Raw genomic sequence first — 16,987 nt, 5'->3', positions numbered from 1 at the left:
TCTTATTAAATCCTTATAATTTCAGATTTGATATTATGTAAATAATAATATTGCAATCAACCATGAATATACAAAAAAGACAGAGAAAGAAAATACATAAACACAAAGATATTTTGGTGGAAAAATACCTTTTGGTAAAACAACCCCACCCCTCCAAAACCTGCACAATGTATTAACTTCAACACAAAGGTTATAACACAGTTGCAATGAAAGTTCTTTCAAGACATGGAAGACTAATCCGGTACCAACCAACAATACACTTTTACACCCTCTTATCTACAACCCTAAAATGCTTATATCATGCACTTTCTATTTTTAGGGTAACTTCTAAAGAACAACCATATTAGGGTTTTACCATTCTCCAAAAAAGTAGTAACCCAATGAGACTAGTGTGTACATTACTCAATGATAAATTGCCACAAGTCTTCACATCTTCACCCATCATCATATCTTCCAAAGATAACTCTTACACATCATAGGAATCCATCATAACCATTTTAGTCATGATCTCCTTACACACAATTCAAGATGCTAACACATGCAAGTGGAGTGACACATCAACATGCCAACTAGACATGACCACTCACACTTAATTAAATTATTTGCAAAAAATATATTGACAAAACAAATAATAAGAATAGGAATTATCGAAGGTTGAGACACCTTATTCCTAACAATCTCTTCCATTTGGCTGCTAAATGAAGCAATACCCTAGACTCCTTGTCTTCCTTAGGTTCTCACATATGAAAACCTTTGCTTTTGACCAACTCTCTCTATGAATAGAGAATTAAGATCTTTTTCTACTTAACCACAATCATCCATTTTAGGTTTAGGTAGGATCAAGTAGGATACAATGAATCTACCCACTTTTTCATTTAGTTCCTCTAGAAAATTCTTCTATAATATTTCTTGAATTCACCTCAAATGGTTTACCTTGAATTTTGTGCCACTAGCTCATCATAGTTATCTTCCATGTACTTCACATAATTGAAAAAAATAAAATAGTCATCTCAGATTTATCAAATTTACTATTTAACATAAACACTAGCACTCAACATCAATATGTTATCACTTGGCTTCTTTATTGTTCTTTCACTCAGCCAACACTAAAGTTTACTAATGATCGATAGCAACTAAACTTTACTTGACATATACTAAGAATCACTCAGCTTGTACTATTTTTCATCTTTTCTTGGCACCTCTTTATTTTCACTTCGCTTCCACTAATTTCTTCTCAGCTTGCACAAACCAGTCGATAAGGCTTGGGAAACACATTTCATACCTAATCTTCTTTCAATCTTAACTTGATTAATCTTTCATAGAAGAATTTAAGTACATAAGAAATACACTATAGTATCAATGTCTTACTTTGTCTTAAGGTTCTTTTACATACCAAACAACTCAACCTTTCTCTAGGTGCTATTGCCATCTCCTCTTCTCAAATCCTCTTCATCAATCAATTAAATGATAGCTCTCAGACCAAAAAGCAATTGTATCACCAGCAAGTAGTAGGTTGGACATCATTGATAAAATAATAAATTTTCCATTAAAGGTTCTTCACTTCAAAATAATCTTATATCAAAACATTGGTAGGATAAAAGCTTGTGGGAAAACTAATCCTCCAAGGGAACAATTGGCATCCTCGCTTGAGACCATTGTGAGCTAGGTAGCTTCTATTAGTGGTCAGTTGGATATTTTTTATGTTAAGAGAGAAGAAAAAAGAAGAGATTATGCAAACAAATTATCCTATGAAGATGTAAAAAATAAGGACATAAAAAAAATGGCATATGTGTATTGTTTAAAAAGCCAAGAGAAGAAGAAATTATAAAGAATACAACTAAAAGGTTCCCCATCCATTGGTGCATCCATGATGATATTAGTAATAAATTTTGAGATAGATGGTGGATGGTCTTTCATGCCCCTCCCTAGAATAATCATGAGGTTCCAATATATTAATTAAGGAAATTGTATTGTGAATTTTTCCTTGGGGAGATCCCCAATTATTTTCACATGTTAGATTCTCAAGGTAGAGGTGGGGGATCATCATTTGAGAGGTTGGGGCACATCATGAACCTAATGCAGATAGAGTGCCTATTATCGAGCCACAATGTGAGCATATCATTATTCATTTAGTTGTGAAGGAACATGTAGAGACTGGTACTCTAGGGACTATCAATGCTATGACATAGGCCCTCATTCATTGCATCAATCTATTAGATGAGGAGGAACATTCTTTGCACTATAGTCATATGTGCATGGTGGATCCTTATGCACATTTGGAAATCACATTGGAGACACTATGGATGATGGGGTAGTCACTAATGACTTCCTGAGTGAGACATTTGAGATTGACACACAAGTAAATTACAATTATAATAAACTAATTTGATCACATTTTGTATGTAGAATGAATGACTAAATTAGCATGTCTTGACATTATTCAAAATTCAAGCTAAGAGTATTGATGGGCCTAGTACAGACTCCTCGACCCCATTTAACATCTCATCAATGAGTCAATAGGTATGTATCGATTTAATCATTTCAATTAATAAAAATATTTATTAAGTAATCATATGAAAGATTGCCAAATCGTATCCATGTGCAGTAGTTTTCTACTGGACCATGGATACGAGCTTCATAGAGGTACATTTGTTTCATGTTAATTTAATTCATTTGATTATATTATATTCTATAAAAAAGATATGTAAATTATATTATATGATTTTTAGTTATTAACGTCAAAGACTCCTCATCTTCATTAGTCCATTGATCATGGATTTGTTGCTGCAATGGCTAGTTCAAAGCCATTGATTGAGTTATGACAGAGTTTTCATAGTTTTAGTTTTTATTTATAGTAGTTAGTATTGAAATTTCAAATGGTATTTATAACTATGATTGAGTGATTAGATTGATTGAATTGTTGTAGGGTCTTATTACTATCAATTATCCTTAAGCCTTTGGAGTGAATGTATAGAGTGACTATATGATGTCGGTAAGAAAATAATTAATTTTTTGTGTGCATATATTTGATTTTAATTTATAATAATTATTGATTCATATATATTTTGTTTGATCAGCTCCAATTAGAGAGAAGCCTAAACAAGAGGATGAGTGAGCATGTGAAGAAGACTCTGTCATCCGCATCATCTCCCTCCATGCAATCACCAAACACCTCTAGGAATTTGTTTCCTTCCACTCGTTGGGAGGAGAAGATATAGGGATGGACACATGTATAGGCATTAGCGGATATATATCTTGGATTTTATGTTAGTAGACATATTCAACATGTATTTGATGTATACATGACATTATATATTTAATGTATGACATATATTTGATGCATGACATTATTAGACTTACAAATTTGATGCATTAGTTTGTTCATGTATGAAATTATTGGTTATCATGATATATATCTTTTTTTTCTTGTTTATGTTTTAAGCATTTCGTTTATTTCATTTTAATGTAATTTGCATCCAAAATAAGGGTAGGAATCATTATTGTTGGTGTAAATAAGTATTTACTTATTACACTTACTTAAGTTTACTTAGGTTAATGCATTATTTAATTATTTTTCATTATTTTATTATTTTTATTTGAGAGACAGTTAGGAGTTTGTGCACTCTTGTGAGTTGTCATGATGACATCACAAGGGGTCTGCACCTCTTTTAAGCACATGTTGTCTACAACACAGGAATCATCTACACACATATGACACTTTGTCATTATTATCCATTCATCTAGAATGTTGGATAAGGTGCTTAGTTGTCTTATCTCCTGGTTGCTTCTAGAGACATTCTAGGTGCTTCCTAAGAGGCCTTTATATACAAGCACTCCTAGTGTGTTTAAACATCACATTCTGAATAGAGCAATGTATTCGGACATACTCTGATAAATTGATCATATCCATTTTTGGTCTACAGTTGTGCTTGTGTTTGAGTTCTTAGTTCCTAGGTGAATTTTTCCCTTAGGAAAATTCTTACAATTATAATAAGATTTGATAGTATCTTTTGACCTGTGAATAAGGCTATCATATTAATTTGTAATTTACATTATACAAGTTATGAGTACTTTTGATTATGAGTAACTTATTTGGAGTTTTTGTTGGGATGAAAAGAGTGAAACTTTAATTCTTATAATTGTTATACAATTAACATTAAAATTTGAATCTTGAGTTGGTTGCATTATGTAAATGCCTAAGCTTGAACCTTAGTTTCATCATAAACATGTTAAGAGTTAATATATGATTTATCTTCACAACACGAGAAGGCTTGAAATAAAGTTTTTAATTTATTCATAGAATTTGATATCAGTATTGCTTGCTTATCCATCTCTTTCAGAGCTTCATTCATGGAAACACATTATATATGCCCTTCTTATGATTCCTATAGCTATAGTTGTTGCATTATTTTTGCATATCTTTTGTGTGTCATTATCCACTATGCATTGACTACACTATCTTTTCATTCTTCCAAATATTGACACACAATATTTAGTAACTCCTAGGGTCAATTCCATTTGGCATGCCCGAGAATGTTTGAGCAATAAATGGGGTAGGAAAAAATTGGAACTAAGGTTTACCTAGCCACTCAAAGCTAACAAAGTAGGCAATTTGATCCCATGAAAAACAACAATAGAGAGTCACTAGTTGGCAACTTTGTACTAGTCATCACTAAAAGTTTCAACATCATCCAATATGGGGCTAAAAAATAAAAATGAAATAAAATATCCAAAAAAAGAGAGGTTATTTTAGGTCTTCACAACATAATTCTATAGCACTAACATTGCATCGATACCTCACATGAGCTCTGAGATATGCCCTATCAAAGATCGCTTCCCTATGGCATTAAGTGACTCTCATGGTCAATTTTACTCAGCATTCCTGAAAATGTTCAAGTGATCAACAAGATGGAATGAGCTTGGGAATAGAGTTTACCTAGCCACTCAAAGCTAACAGAGTAGATAGTTTGATCCCAAGATGAAAGGTTTGAGAGATTCACTAGTTGGAAACTTTATATTGGCCAACACTACAAGTTTTAGCATCATGCGAGATGAGGCCACAAAATCAAAATATAATTGAATAAAAAAACAAAAAAAGGTTATTATAGGTGTTGATAACAAAATACTATAACATGTGACATTGCATCCATACCTCACATGAGCTCCAAGATATGTCCTATCAAAGATTGCTTCAAATGATTCTTAGGGTCAATTTAGTTCAACATGCCCAAGAACATTCGAGTAGTCAATGGGATAGAATGATAATTGGACTAGGGTTTACCTAGCCACTTGGAGCTAATGAAAAAAATATTTTAATCTCATGATGAAAAATTAAAGAGATTCACTAGTTGGTGACTTTGTACTAGTCAACACTGCAAGTTTTAGCATCACCTGAGATGGAGTTGCAAAATAAAAACAAAATTGAATCTCCAAAAAGAGAGAGGTTATTATAAGTATCAATAACATGATCCTATAGCACCCAACATTGTATTGATACCTCACACAAGCTTTGAGATATACTCCATCAAAGATTATTTCCCTATGGCATTTAGTGACTCTCAGGGTCAATTCTGTTCAGTGTTCCTGAGAATGTTCAAGTGGTCAACAAGATGGAATGAGCTTGGGACTAGGGTTTACCTAGCCACTCAAAGCTAATAAAGTAGATAGTTTGGTCCCATGATGAAGGGTTAGAGAGATTCACTAGTTGATGACTTTGTACTTGCCAACACTATAAGTTTCAGCATCACCCAAGATGGGGCCGCAAAATCAAAATGTAATATAATATCAAAAAACTGAGAGAGGTTATTATAGGTATCAACAACATGATATTTTATCACCTAAAATTACATCCATACCTCACATAAGCTCTGAGATATGCCCCATAAAAGATTGTTTCCTTGTGGCATTTAGTGACTCTAAAGGTCAATTTTGTTCAGTGTGCTTGAGAATGTTTGAGAGGTCAAACAGATATAGGAACTTGGGAGTAGGGTTTATCCAGCTACTCAAAGCTAATAAAGTAGAAATTTTGATCTCAAGAAAAATGGTTAAAGAGATTCACCAGCTGGTGACTTTGTACTAGCTAACACTACAAGTTTCAGCATCACTTGAGATGGGGATGCAAAATAAAAACATAATTGAATATTTAAAAAGTGAGAGATGTTATTATAGACATCAAAAACATGATTCTTTAACACTTACATTCTATCAATACCTTGCATGAGCTCTAAGATATGCCCCATCAAAGATCGTTGCCCTATGGTATTTAGTAACTCTTAGGGCCAATTCTATTTAGCATGCCTAAGAACATTTGAGTGTTCAACGAGATGAAATGAGCTTGGGACTATGGTTTACTCAACCACATGGAGCTAATGGAGAAGACACTTCAATCCCATGATAAAGGGTTCGAGAGATTCACCAGTTGAAAACTTTGTACTAGCCAACACTACAAGATTCAACATCACCCAAGATTGGGCTACAAAATAAAAATTGAATCAAATCTCCAAAAAGTGAGAGGTTATTATAGGTTTCATCAACATAATTATATAGCACCCAATATTGCATTGATACCTTGCAAGAGCTCTGAGATATACCCCATCAAATATTTCTTCCCTATTGAATTTAGTGACTCTTATGGTTAATTATGTTCCACGTGGCTTAAAATGTTTGAGTGGTCAAGAGGAAAAAATGAGATTGGAACTAGGGTTTACTTAGCTACTCAAACATAAAAAAGAAGACAATTTGATCCCATAATAAAGGCTTAGAGAGATTCACTAGTTGGTGACTTTATACTAGCGAACATTACAAGCTTCAGTATCACTGGAGATGGGGCCGCAAAATCAAAATGAAATCAAATATCCAAAAAGATAGAGGGTTTATTATAGGTTTTAACAACACAATATTATAGCACCTAACATTGCATCCATGCCTTGCATGAGCTCTAAGATATACCATGTCAAAGATTGCCACCCTATGGCATTTAGTGACTCTCTGGGTTAATCATATTAGGTGTGACCATGAACATTCCAGTGGTCAATGAGATGGAATGATCTTGGGACTATGGTTTACCCAACCACTCAAAGCTAATGAAGAAATAGTTTGATCCCACAATGAATGGTTAAAGAGATTCACAAATTCATGACTTTGTAATGGTAACCACTACAAATTTTAGCATCGCTTGAGATGGGGCCACAAAATCAAAATGAAATCAAATATCCAAAAAGTGAGAGAGGTTATTATAGATTTCCACAACATGATTTTGTAATACCCAGCATTGTATCAATATGAAGAAATAGTTTGATCCCACAATGGAGGGTTAGAGAGATTCATCAGTTGACAACTTTGTACTGGCCAACACTACAAGTTTCAACATCACCCAAGATGGGATCACAAAATCAAAATGGAATCAAATCTCTGAAAAGTGAGAGAAGTTATTATAGGTGTCAACAAAATGATTCTATAGCACCCAACGTTACATTGATACCTCACACGAGCCCTGAGATATGCCCTGTCAAAGATCAATGTCATATGGAATTTAGTGACTCTCAGAGATAATTTCATTTTGTATGCCTAAGAATATTTGAGCAATTAATGGGACAAAATGAGATTGAGACTAGGATTTACCTGGCCATTTAGAGATAACAACATAGACAATTTTATCCCATGACAAAGGCTTAGAGAGATTCACTAGTTGGAAACTTCATACTAGCCAAAACTACAAGTTTCAACATCACTTAAGATGGGGCCACTAAATCAAAACATAATTTAATCTCCAAAAAGAGAGAGGGTTTATTGTAGGTGTCAAAAAAATGATCTTGTAGCACCTAACATTGCATCCATACCTTGCATGAGCTCTAAGACATGCTCCATCAAAGATTGTTGCCTTATGACATTTAGTGACTCTCAGGGTAAATCCTATCTGGCATGCTTGAGAATGTTCGAGTATTCAATGAGATAGGATGAGGAAGTAACAGAGAAGAAATGTGTAGTTAAAAATGAAATATAAATTGAAGAACAAATAATCTTAAAAAAATTGATTGCAAGATTAGATCTAATCTAAGAAAAGTCAACAAATCTTTCGACTAGACAATAATGGATCTAATTTAATATAAGTCAACAAATATTTCAAGTAGATAATAATTTTCATATCTTTATCTTAAAGATGTTAAGTTTTATGTACAACATCACTTTGAAAGGAACTAGTATGGAAGAGCTAAGAGAGAAAACCTTTGGTCTTACCCAAAAATATATATGAAATATAAATGCTATATCAATTTTTTTGTAATTATATTCAATCTAATGAACTAACTAGATCTAATCTCTATTTTAATGTCTCAAGTATTGCCTCATGGTCTAACTCACGAACCTTCCAAAGAGTCTTATTATGTGGTTTTCCTCCATATTTCATCAAGTGGACATTTGACGTGACAACAAGGTTTGAATAATGAAGAATCTTCCTCTCTATTTTCCAATCCTCAAATAACCAAAAGATAGAGTTCTTCAAAGAATATTGTCTAAGCCATGTAACAGTTACAACCACTACACCTATATAATACTCTAAAAATTTACCATCTGTAACTGAGTGATCTAATTTCTTTTTGCCCTAGACACAATGACACAAATAATAATCTATCCCTTCTTCATTGTCTTCAAGTGCAATAATAATAAAAACATGGCCTATAGTGATAAATATACATAATGCACTCATTAATTCAACAAATACGTAGGTAAAATTTATAACGTTATATATATATATATATATAGGTTTCACTAGAGTAGACAAGCGATCAAATTCAATGGATGTATCCATCTCTAACATTTTCAATTCTTGTGGTGGAGGATGGGTGTCAATTGGGTCAAAAACTCGTATATCCCATTTGTCCATCCATTTAGTTGGCTCACACTCATCCCAATTTTCATCTACACATGATGGACAAAAGGATGCCTTTTTTTTGTGTGTGGATGCTCCTTGAACCATCATTAGAGATTATAAAAGAGTGCAACTCACTTGATCCTATCAGTGTACAACAATTCTCATGTGGTGCAATGTTAGTATTATCTATCAACCAAAAATATCTACAAAGCATAGACTCACACTAGTAAATTTGGACTAAATTTTCAACAAATTTTGGTAAAAATTTCAACCAAGGTTGGTCAAAATTTTGACCAAATATTGGTTGAAAACTTTCAAGAATTGGTGGAAATTTTGACCAATTCTTGGTCGAAAACTTTCAAGAATTGGTCAAAATTTCTAACAATTTTTGGTTAAAAACTTTCAAGATTTAGTCAAAATTTTGACCAAATCTTGGTGGAAAAATTTCAAGAATTGGTTGAAATTTCCACCAATTTTTGGTCAAAAACTTTCAAGAATTGGTCAAAATTTCTACCAATACTTGGTGGAAAACTTTCAAGAATTGGTCAAAATTTTTACCAATTCTAGCCCATCCCATGACCAAGATGCCATGGTCATGACCAAAGGGTTGATCAAAATTTCAAACAATTCTTTGTGGAAAAATGTCAAGTATTGGTCAAAATTTTGACTAATTATGGCCCAACCCATGACCACAATGCCATGGTCATGACCAAAGGATTGGTCAAAATTTTGACCAATTATTGGTGGAAAACCATGAGGAGATGGTCAAAATTTTGACCAAACTAAGTTGTTTAAAAAACAAAATAGAGCGAGTGAATCTCCCAAGGAATGCCTACCCATGGACTCTCTCTTAGATCATCTTCTTCAATCACTCGACCAGCACAATTTTGGAAGAGGCTTGGCAGTGGTTGTCATTTTGTAGCACATATGTTCAGCAATTTCAAAGTTGATCTAATGGTAAGCCCTCATCTAGCATTAGGTGGTTGCTTGGCACTCTAGCAATTTGTTATAAACCTATCGTGGCTCATGGGAGATTTGATAATGAAAGATCCTAGCGACCCTCCAATAGAATTAGTGTCAGTGTTCAAGAAAGAAACTTTTTTGGATTTCAAATATTAGCTTTAGCATCCTTTCTATTGGAGGGTCATGAAGCATCCTAATTTCTATGCAAGGGCTCCCCAAAGTCATCTCTATGAAAATTTATTGGCACAATTTGTAGAATAGTTTAGAAGTGGTTATTGTTGTGGTTTCCTAGTAAGTGATCTGAAGGGCAAGTCATTGTCTAGAAATTGGGCTACTTGTCATGAGTGATGAGGGAGCCATTTCCAAGAATGAGAAAAGGATGAATATAGTACTAGATTCTAAATGAAATCAATGGCATCGGATCTATAAGAGTATAATGAAGCAACAACCCATTTTCTATGTCTAGCTCCCTAATGATGCTTTTCTTTCTCACTCATTGGCACAAATTTGGGAGTGTGGTTCAATAGTAGTTGTTGTTCTAGTGTGTCATTTTGGTGACCTAGAAAGTGATGCTAAGGGAAAAGTTTGCATCTAAATCCTGGGATGTTTGTGCAAGCAAGTAGGGGAGCTTCTATTGTGCAAGCCTGTCAAACAGAGCAGGGTTGTTGGCACCATCATCAACCATAGACGAATTGTTAAGAGTAGAGTTTGAATCCACAAACTATTAGGGGTGTCAAGTTTGATATTCTCAGGGAGGCCCTTCAAATAATCAACTACCACAAGGATGCACATGAATATCTTCCATGACAACAAGGTTTTAGTATAAATGGAATCATTGTTGTAACAATCGCCAAAATTCAAACTCTAATTGGATCATTGCATCCATAGGTTTGTGTATATGTGAAAATGTGACCCTGGATCTTTCACTTGCACTTCAACATGGTCATTAGATGCAGAGTCATCCTAGAATAAACATGGAGTCTTTTATCCAAGAGGCCTAATAATGCAACTTGTTGCCTTCTAACTAGAATGATTATGCCTATATGCTCTCAAACTGAGAAGCAAGCAACTAGACCTTTCTAGAATGAAGAATTTTATGCAGAGTATGATTATAAAATTAATCTATATGAAGTGCAAGCATTAATCTAAGAAACAAAAGATATTAAGCTAAATGTATGCATCTTTAATCTAAAATGATATCAAATGCTAAGCCAAGTGTAAAAGCTAGAACTTAAATGAGTAATCACTTTGATAGCAATTCAATACAATTCAAATTCCCACCTCTATAATGAGGATTTAGAAGCCTCTTATGTAAGAATCCCAAAATCCATCGAGTATGTGCAGGATCATGGTCAACCAAACTATGCTTTTAAGTGGCAATGAAAGATCAAAAAATTAGGGTAATGTCAACTTGATGTGCAATTTTCTACTTATTATTAGCTTTATATCAAAAAGTTCAGAGAAAAGAATCTCTAGGAAATTTAATCCAATTTCTAAACTAGTAGGACTTATCTCAAAAAAAAAAATTGATTAGTCAAAATTTTGAATTTTAATGCAATATTACAAAAAAATTAGAACAAAAATAAGTACTAGACGTATGTCTAACCACCTTAAACAAAATCAAATGATAATATTTTTTAATAATATTCTAGATATAAGTAGTAGACTCATGCTTGGATGTGACACATATTTTTGGGTATTTTTATTCTAAATAAATAATAATTAATTAATTTTTGACTTTAGTATTTTTGGAATTAAAAAACTCTCATGTCTGACCACCTTAACTAATTCAAAACTCAACAAAATTTAATTTTTCAGTTTTTTTTCTTTATAGTGGAAGAAACATAGAATGTGATACATCTTTTGGATTTAAAAAATGTTTTACCATTTGAAAGTTATAGTTGTTTTTCAAGTAATGCGTTAATCAACACTTTATACGTAACTCCATTAGAAAATAAGTAATAATTGCTTACTAAACTCATAATTTGACAAACCTTACATTTATGGAAAAATAAGAACATTCTTAAGAAACCATTTTCATTTCATCAAATTTTGGCCAAAAAAAAAGTTGTCAGCTACATGTTTGAAGTAAAAATTGCATAAAAATAGGCCAAAAACACATTTTTAGGATGTTTTTAAAGTTAACCATATAGGATTGATATCAAAAGATATAGTAGACCTTATAAAGATATTAATTGTTTTCATTTATTATTAGGGTGGGTGGGAAAAAAGTTGGAATAGATTTTGAAATGGTTTGAGGCTTTTCAAAACTACATATTTTTCAAATTGCCACTTTTTGGCACACCATGATGCTACACATACCCCATCAATGATCAAGATTAATTGGGATGAACGGTTAAGATCAATAAGGAGATTTAGTTGAAATGGAAATTTCCTTGTGCAAGTGAAGTGAATTGTTTCAGATCTGAATGTGATGAGTAGTTAACTGAGCTTTTCATGAGTGTGAGACCAAGTTAACTAAATTAATTCCAATTCAAGAGATAGTTCACTCAGAGTTTCCATTTTGGAACTGAAGAGAGGATTTTGAAAAGATTATTTAATTTAATAAGATGAGATGTGACCTCATAAATGCCTTTTTCATTTAATTGAATAATCTCATTCAATTAACTGAAGTGATCATCAATATTAAATTAAATATTTTTAATTCCTTAGTACATTAGCCTTAGGAGATAATTTAATTTAATTAAAGTTTAAATACTTTATATTTAAATTAAATGTGATCAAGAGGTTTAATGTGACTAATTCGAGTCAATACTTTAGGAATTAAATAAGTAGCCTTATCAATGCAAATTAGGGTTTTTGACATTTTGTTAGGATAAACCACGGACAGAAATAAAAACTACATGCAAATATAACCAATAACAAAAAATAATAGAACACACAGAAATGAACACAAGGCACCAAGATTTAATGTGGTTCACCCAATCCCTGGGCTACGTCCACCAAATAGCAAGTCCGATCTTATTACAATCCAATGATTACAACCTGATTACAATCTGTAATCCCTTACAACTCAATACCGCCGCAAGAACCAATTTCGTATCACCACACTATATAAAATACCCAACCCTAAGCCCTTTTTATACAAATATTAAACCGCTTTAGGGTTATAACATGTCGGCCATATGTCGGCCATATGTCGGCCACTATTTATGAAGTATGTACAGTACTTTCCTGATTAGTCACCACAATCTAATAATCTCCCACTTGGAGACTGATCCTGTAGCAATACAACTACCGCATGGGGCTCCCACTGGATCAAACCACCCTGGACTTTGTTGTTCTTTTATTCACATTTAGTCTAAAAGACCAACTGAAGCTGAAGAGGAGTTCAGCTTCTCCCTTGTTACAACCTTTGTCAACATATATGCTGGATTTTCATTGGTATGTATCTTCTCCAGCTTTAACTGTCCATCCTCCAAAATTGACCGAATGAAATGGTACCGCAACTGTATGTGTTTGGTCTTAGAATGCAGAGCTGAATTCTTAGCAAGATGAATGGCACTCTGACTATCTGTGAACAAATAATTATCCTTCTGAGGATGTCCCAATTCTTCCAAGAAGAATTGAAGCCATATCATCTCTTTGGTTGCCTCTATAGCAGCAACATACTCTGCCTCTGTAGTGGAGAGAGCATTAATCTTCTGTAGCCTAGAAACCCAGCTCACGGCTGCCCCACCAATAGTAAAGACATAACCTGTAGTACTCCACCTGGTATCAATATCCCCAGCCAAATCTAAGTCAACATAGCCCTGTAAATCAGTAGTAGAGCCCCCAAAGTGTAAACACTTATTGGATGTTTCTCTCAAATATCTGAGAATCCACTTGACAGCATTCCAATGCTCAAATCTTGGATGACTCATATACCTGCTAACGACTCCCACTGCATGTGCAATATCTGGCCTAGTGCATAGCATAGCATACATCAAACTTCCTACAGCTGAAGCATAGGGTACCCTAGACATCTTATCCTCCTCTTCCTGTGTCTTGGGACACATCTCCTTAGTCAATTTCAAATGACCAGGTAAAGGTGTGCTGACAACTTTAGCATTCTCCATAGAGAAACGTTGCAACACCTTCTCAACATAATCAGCTTGAGATAGCGTCAATGTTTTTTTCTTCCTATCTCTACAAAACTTCATACCAAGGATTTTTTTTGCTGCCCCCAAATCCTTCATAGCAAATGCATGTGCTAATTGGCATTTCAGCCCCTTAATATGAGCCATGTTAGACCTAGCTATAAGCATATCATCAACATATAAACATAAAATAATGTAGCTATCATCATCCAACCTCTTAAAATAAACATAGTAATTTGAATGACACCTATTATATCCATGCTCATGCATAAAATTGTCAAATTTCAGATACCATTGCCGAGGTGCTTGCTTCAAGCCATATAAACTTTTCTTCAATTTGCACACTAAGTTCTCCTTACCTTTGACCTCAAAACCCTGTGGCTAAGCCATATATATTTCTTCATCCAAATCACCATGAAGAAAGGTTGTTTTAACATCCATCTGCTCTAAATGCAAATCTTCAGTAGCCACAAGACTTAAAATAGTACGAATAGAAGTCATTTTAACAACAGGAGAAAATATCTCATCAAAATCAATTCCATTTTTCTATGCAAATCCTTTTACAACTAACCTGGCCTTAAATATTTTCTTAAATCCTTCCTCTTCTTTCAACCTGTAAACCCATTTATTCTGTAAAGCCTTTTTACCTGCAGGCAACTTGCACAAATCCCATGTCTTATTTTTCAACAAAAAGTCCATTTCATCTTTCATTGCAGACTCCCACTGAATCTTAGTATCCACCTGCACAGCTTCATCATAACTTTCAGGCTCACCAGCATCAGTAAGTAAAATAGAATACAAAGAGGGAGAAAACCTTTGTGGAGGTCTAATTGGCCTTGTTGACCGTCTAACATTCACTGGTGTGTGTGGTATTTGTTGTTGCAGTTGTTGCACATCATGAGGAATGGCTGGAACATCAGCTTTTGGAGTATCATCCAGCACTACATAATCATCTTCTTTCTTCTCATGTTGCTGCAACAGATCTTTGTACAACACTTTTTCATTGAATATGACATCCCAGCTTCTTATAATTTTATGATTTTCAAAATCCCAAAGCCTATAGCCAAATTCATTAATGCCATATCCAACAAAGACACATTTCTTTGATTTAGCTTCTAGCTTGGTTCTATTTTCAGAGTCTATATGAGCAAAAGCTTCACAACCAAAGGTCTTGAGAAAAGAATAACTCACCTTCTTACCAGTCCATGCTTCCTCTGGAATACCACAACCCAAAGGATTAGAGGGACCTCTATTAATCAAATATACTGCAGTATTGACAGCCTCCGCCCACATGTGTAAGGGCAACCCAGCATGCAACCTCATGCTCCTTGCGCGCTCCATTATAGTCCTGTTCATGCGTTCAGCCACTCCATTTTCCTGTGGAGTCCTTGGAACAGTTTTTTGTCTACGAATACCATTAGTGGAGCAATAATCTTCAAATTCATGACTGCAATACTCACCACCATTATTAGATCTGAGACATTTTCATTTCTTACCAGTCTCATTTTCAACCAAGCATTTCCATTTCTTAAAAGTTTGAAATACATCAGATTTCTGTCTAAGGAAATAAACCCATACTTTTCTAGTTGCGTCATCAATAAATGTAACATAATAATGAGAGCCACCAAGGGAAGATACCTGAGCCGGTCCCCATATATCTGTATGCACAAGCTCTAATTTCTCCTTTTTGTTTTCCTTCCCTGTCTTTACAAAACTCACTCTCTTTTGTTTTCCATACACACAACTTTCACAGAAATCCATATTCACACATTTTAGACCTGGTAAAAATTTCCTTGAATGAAGTACTTTCATACCTTTCTCACTCATGTGCCCAAGTCTATTGTGCCACAACGCTGTATCAGAATCTATAGCAACTATTTGTTCTCCCTGCTCAACTGCAGTAATTGTTCCTGAATATTCATTTTTCTCTGAAACAATCAGAGTAGAAGGAACAATATGACCTGTACAAAGATATAAGGTGCCTACTTTCACACCTTTTGCTACTACAAGGAAACCTTTTGAAACCTTCCAATTTTTATCATTAAAAGTAATTACACAACCCTCATCACCGAGTTGCCCTGCTGAAATTAAATTCCTACTTAGCTTTGGAACATGTCTTACCTCATGTAGTAGCCAATGATTCCCATTCTGCAACTTAATCTTAATTTTTCCCTTTCCAACAATCTAATAGGGTTCATTATCCCCCAAATAAACAAGCCCAAAATCCCCTTGGACATAATCAATGAAATAACCTCTATGAGGTGTAGCATGAAAAGAAGCACCAGAATCTAAAACCCATGAATCATCAACACTCTCTAAAGACATAAGCAAAGCATCCTCTTCGGATTTGTTACTTACCACATTTTCCTCTTTGTCTCCATCTGATTTATCTCCTTCATTTTTCTTTTGAGTCCAGCAATCTTTCTTTTTGTGCCCTGGTTTCCCACAGTACCAGCAATCATTTGGTCCTCTCAATTGAGACCTCCTCCCCTTTGACTTTCCTCTTGATTTCCCACGATTTCCAGAGTTACTTCCTCTTTCAGTCATTCTACCCCTGCTTTGTGCATTTAAAGCACTTCCTGATGTAGATCCACCTGAGGATTTTCTACAAGTTTCCTCACTTAAAATAACACCGATCACATCATCATATTTTAGGGTACTAGATCCAGGAACAGAATTACTCATCGCCATTACCAAGCCATTCCAGCTTTCAGGCAAAGAACACAAAATCAAGAGAGCCCTAATTTCTTCATCAAAATTGATACCCACAGAAGATAATTGACTAGTAATAGTATTAAACTCATTTAAATGATCTGCAACAGATCCACCTTCTGCCATTTTCATATTAAATAAATGCTTCATGAGAAATACTTTATTTGAAGCGGAGGGCTTTTCATACAGTGTCGCTAGGGTTTTCATCAAATCTTCTGTCATCTTTGCTTTTGTAATATTAAATGCCACTGATGGTGCCAAGCATAACCGAATGCTTCTAAGTGCCTTTCTGTCCAAAAGATCCCATTCAGCCTCTGACATAGTTCCCTGATTCTTGGCTTTT

The sequence above is a fragment of the Cupressus sempervirens genome, chromosome 2, assembly GCF_028749045.1.
Source record: "Cupressus sempervirens isolate cs-2001-9-10 chromosome 2, ASM2874904v1, whole genome shotgun sequence".
Lineage (NCBI taxonomy): Eukaryota > Viridiplantae > Streptophyta > Pinopsida > Cupressales > Cupressaceae > Cupressus > Cupressus sempervirens.
The sequence above is the reverse complement of the archived record's forward strand: the minus strand, read 5'-3'. Positions refer to the sequence as shown.